The 5,369-nt window shown below is 42.6% G+C and overlaps 1 protein-coding gene across 3 annotated transcripts in view; it reads right to left on the bottom strand.

Annotated features, from left to right (window-relative positions):
- marchf8 (membrane-associated ring finger (C3HC4) 8) overlaps window positions 1-3,539 on the bottom strand; it is a 65,435-nt gene extending 61,896 nt beyond the window's left edge. For 2 of the 3 annotated variants that reach the window (XM_032540718.1, XM_032540721.1), the window contains exon 1: window positions 3,275-3,539. The gene's annotated coding sequence lies outside the window, so the exon portion shown is untranslated. Of the gene's footprint in view, window positions 1-1,504; window positions 1,631-3,274 lie in introns of those variants that run through there. The other variant, XM_032540720.1, reaches the window with a different exon arrangement.
- Between the last annotated feature and the right edge of the window lie 1,830 nt (window positions 3,540-5,369).

The raw sequence follows: 5,369 nt of genomic DNA on the forward strand, positions 1-5,369 counted from the left end.
CCAGCCCAGGATAGGAAATTATGCCTACGTGCAGGATAATCAAGGCGGGCCCCCCCTACTACAGCACGTGATGACGACGGAATGTCCACGAGCACGCTACGATGAATAGGACAGGATATAGTTCTCATAGAGAAACAGCAATTCCTGTTTTTCACCTTTATGAGGCAAAAAAATGGCTGGCAAAAAGTGACTGTGGCAGGTGGTCAAAAAAAGTTAACTTCAGGCCCAAGGTACAATTGCAGCTGCCATATGGTTGTAATATTACTAATAGACTTTTAATTAGTTCGCTGAGGAACAATTAACAAAAATTAAAACTTGCTAAGTCTGGTAAAAAAAAGGTAATGACTGATTCTATCATGACTTCCGCGCAGTCACAAAAGACCAGGAAAACTCACCTCCTGAATAGCAGATGCACAGTCTCCTGTAAAAGGGATCAGAATACGTATGAAGACTGATTTTTGTTGGCTGGATCCATTTCCTGTCTCTTTGCAAAATGCAATCAGCATTATTTAACAGATCAAGCCCCAGAGTGAGGAGACAGGGGTGAGCAGCTGACAGAGATACAGAGTGGGTCAGAACAGCATTGCAAGTGCCATTTTGAAAAAGGGTGACATTAATAACTGAAATTCAAATATATATTGGGACTAAAGAGTGTTGTTGTTGATTGGGAAGGTTAAGAAATGCGTGTGTGTGTGAGACAGACAGACAGACAGACAGACAGACAGACAGACACACACAGACACACACACAGACACACGAGAGAGAGAGAGAGAGAGAGAGAGAGAGAGAGTTACGCTGTTTTGTTGAAGGATAATCTACTTGCTTCAAACAATGTGACACATAAAAAAAAACTCATAGATCAATCAATGATGGAAATAATCATTAGCTGTATTACCATTAGCTTTAATAACAAGAACAAAAAGTCAGGCTTGAAAAATGTGTCAACACAAAATTAAATATTTATTTTTCAGCTCTATGCCATCTGAAACATGCTGATGTGATTAGTAAGGACTGACATCAGCTGTTGGAACAAATTAGTTCGGCAAAATAAAGATGTGGATTACTGTTGTTGAATCAGAGCTAAAAACTTACTTCTAAAACTCTTCTGCAAGTTGAAATGTTTTTGGGCGATAAACCTGAATTGGATTGAATCTCTATATAATAGCACAAAAGGGTCTGTCAAACACATCCTGTCTTCCATATTGTAAAATACTGGGTGAGGCACATTTCCCCATCACAACCAATTGTGTCAAACAATGAAGGCAGCTAATTGGCGGAAAGCTACTACCCGAGCCTTCAGATACTTTTGATTGCATTCTTTCCACCCTCCAATTACTTTTCTCAGAACCTCTCTCTGGAGACACAAAGTAGGAGTTAATTTGCAAGCACACAATGGCCCAGTCCATTTAGACTGCTGCAAGCTCCTGCTGCAGTTTTAGCAGCTTAACAGATACAGTCTCAGTCCCCCTCTTTCTCCCTTTTGGAATCATAATCATGGCTTTACTTTCTCATTTCTCCTTGCAGTCTGGCCCGCTTGGGACGACTTCAGGGTCTGATGACAGCTCGGGATCTGGAATAGATGAGATTTCTCACAACCGCAGAACGCTTGTTGATACCTGCAAAATCCTTTACTGTCAGAGGGCACAAAGTCAGTAAGTCATGCTGGAAGACCATGCCAGGAAGAAGGAACCAGAGGGAGAGGGGTAAATTGTGGTCATATGAAAGGATTTCAGCAAATAAGTTTGTGCAAGTTCAGTTAAACGTTTGGAAAACAAACACCTGAACATAGCATTTTAAAAGTCACTTGATGTAGTTTCCTACTTATTATGGTCTCCTATGATCAAAATCAAACATTTCATATCATTGATATAATATAACAAAAAATAGAAAAAATCTGTGCACTCAACATGAAAACTTTAAAAGTTGAAAATGGCTCATGACTAAAAGGGCTGACTTCTCTTTTTTGCTTTTTCCTGGTAATGTAGATTAGAAGTGTTCCCGATTTCTTTTTTTCCAGAGTCAAGATATTTCTTTTGTTCAACTCAAGTATGAAACCAAGATTAGAGCTTCAACTGCTTGCCTACAAAAGGGGCACGTCTGTCACTATTGTTCAAACACTCAACAGTCTCGGAAACTTAAAAATAGCATTTGTGCAGAAAAGAAGCCAATCCTTGCGGTCTCTGCGGTAATCCCATGTGCGGAGGCAGGATTAGTTACACAGCAGCACAACAGAGAGAATTCGCATTGGGTTATCCGCAAGTTTATGCATGCACACTCCACAGATACCAACGGGACAATTATTACAACAAGCACTCAGTATTTCACAACACTAGCAAAAACTTAACCAAAGGCTATAGTGATATAAAACACAAGGACACAGCTGGTTCTTTCCATTTAGTCTATGGTTTTGTTCTTTAACCCTTACAGTAGCATCATGATGAAGGTGTTTTTTTGAGAAGCTATCTTTGACATTATGCCACTACATGGAATGAAGATGAGTGAAAATGTTGCCCTCCCACTGGAAAATACATACCACACACACACACACACACACACACACACACACACACACATACACACGCACACTTTGCTTTAAAGATTGTAAACAAGCTCTAAATGCAGTATGCACACATGGAGTATTCAGTGGGTATCATGGCACACAGCAGGACTGGAGTGTAAGGTGGAACAAAGTGAGAAAAGCTGATCCTGCAGCCAATGAGAAGACAGTGTAATACCAGAGCCACTGTAACAATTTAATGATGGAAGAATAGGGTAAGAACTATACTACTTATCAGGCAAAGTAACATCTTACAGTTTAAACTAAATCTAGAATCGTTGTGTTGTTGATGTCAAGCTGATGAATCATATGTTTTCGGCAGCTGCCTGTGGAAGTAGTGCAGTCCGCTTGGCTATAAAAGGCATCATCCGGTCAGACGCCTCTGATCTGAGGTGTACAGAAGGCTTAAATGTATGAATACAGTAGCAAATACTCTGTGAGATGCTCTGTAAGACAAAGGAATCAGCTGTGAGCTTTTCATTACCGGTGCCCCATCTTATCAAACTGGGCGTTACAAAGGCTTGGGGACGACTAACAAAGGCTTGCTCGACACGGTCAACATTGCGTCTTTCCTTGATTCCCAATCAAATGTTGAACGGACAAACCCAAGCAATGTATTCATTTAAAAACAGCAGACATTTGAGCTGACACAAAGCGTTACTAATAATTTTTGCTGCAGAGTGCACCACTCGTTGACATCAAACTGAATCGTCATACCTTAATCACAACAGGCTACGGTGACCGTCGCCCCGGGACCGACTCTTGGCTTAAATAACAGCTGGCAATAAAAAAGCAAATTCTCACACGGTCACATCCCAGCACAGTCCAGACGCACGTCCGTCCGACCGACCATCAGCCACCTCCGGTTGGATTTAATAACGCGAGAGGCGCGGGGGAGACAGAGGAGCCTCAGTGTGATCGGACGCATAGATGTATTGGACCAAATGTTGCTCCATATTCCAACTTACAGAAAAAAGAAGACACTCACCGATGTGTTTGGCACAGAATGACGACGTTTTGTTTATTTCATTGCCCCCGCTGAGCAGCTGTGTGTAGTGGTGCGTCACTGACTACCGAGTCTTAGTTCCGCGTATGGACAGGCGGCGCACGCGGGCTCACTGAGGGGTAGAAATAGCAGCCTATGATGAGGACGATCACAAAGCGTTAGATAAAATGTAATAGGCCTACCAGTATCCCTACTCGTGACTATGTCATTTGTAATGTGTTGACGGAGCATCACGTGAGGCCTATCCAGATCTGAATTTCCCCAAATTATATTAAATTAACGTGTGCAAACTGTTTTTACTTCAGTGTTACCACTCTCACTCTGTACAGACGCCAACAGCTGTTTTCAGCAAAAAGAGGAAGCTATTTCCCCCAGGAGTTCCTTTCAGATCATTTGAGAAACATTTAAATTTTTAAAGTGAAACTTATTTTCTGCATTCTGGTACATTTTTCTGCAGCAATTTGTGTATTTTCTGCATAAATTCATTGTGCAAATGGGGGGTGTAATGTTGCAAGTGTATGACCTGCTAAGAAAATACATCAGGAAACAGAAACCCAGTGATGAGGAGGAACCAACATGGAAGGACAAGCCCCTGCATGGCAAGAAAGCAAGAACAAGCTCTGAGCACAAGATGAATAGAGGCCGGGGTCCACCATACCAGACAGGACCCCCGGTGGAGGTTGTGTAAAGATGCCCCTGAGACAGTCCAGCACATATCAGTGAGGTGTAAAATGCAAGCAGGTACGGCATACCCTGAATGCTATAACCAAGTGGCTGGCATAATGCACGGGAGCATCTGAGTCGAGTATGGTCAAAGTGGGAGGCACCTCCAAAGGTGGCAGAGAATGAGCTAAGATCCTGAGGGACTTCCAGATCCAGACTGATAAAATGGTAATGGTTAACCAACCAGACATTGTGGTGGTAAACAAACAGCAGAAAAAGGTAGTTGTGATAGATGTAGCAATCTCTGGCGACAGCAACATGAAGAAGAAAGAACACGAGAAGCTTAATACCAAGGGCTTGGAGAGGAGCTAGAAAAAAGTAGAAAGTTAAGGCAACAGTGGCTCTAGTGGTAATTGGAGCATTCAGTGCTGTTACCCCCAAACAGGGACAGTAGCTCCAGCAAATTCCAGGAATAACACCTGTCCAGAAGAGCGCAGTCTTAGAAACAGCTCAGGCTCCCAGGCCTCTGGTAGAGGATTGAGCTTAAAGGAAGGGGACCGTCCAGGATGGGGCGAGTGGGGAATTGTTTTATTTATTATTATTGACATTTATTGTAGATGATGGAAATTACATAGTAGATTTTTATTAGCATATGGAAAACAACTCCAGCTCCAATTCAGTCAGAATGTAACAATATATTTTGCAACAATGGTCATTATTTCAGATTATGAATGGCTTGCAGTGTGCTCTATGACTCTAGTATATCACATTATGTACTGCAACTACACCAAAAGAGCAATGCAGTATGTTAGGAGGGGCTTATTAAACTAGGGAATGTATCCTCTGTTGACTCAAAGCCTCGGCTCTATCTCTGAAACCTGTCATTGTGTTTGAGCTTATTACTGATTCACAGTCCACCACTCAGTCCTTGGGGTGGGACAACGGAGCCTCTGTGCTCTGTCTGGACAAAGTGGACACCTCAGAAGTGAGTCTGCCAAGTTGTCATGCATGTGCCTCTGCGTCAGAGAGATAGGCTACAGGCTGCCGTGCTGTGTGGCATGGAAAGATTAGGATGTGGTTTGTTGTGTTGAATGTGCAGCGAAGAAGCAAGAAAAAAAACAGCATGGGGGGGGGGGGGGGGGG

This window comes from Etheostoma spectabile, chromosome 17 (genome assembly GCF_008692095.1).
Source record: "Etheostoma spectabile isolate EspeVRDwgs_2016 chromosome 17, UIUC_Espe_1.0, whole genome shotgun sequence".
In the NCBI taxonomy this organism is placed as follows: domain Eukaryota; kingdom Metazoa; phylum Chordata; class Actinopteri; order Perciformes; family Percidae; genus Etheostoma; species Etheostoma spectabile.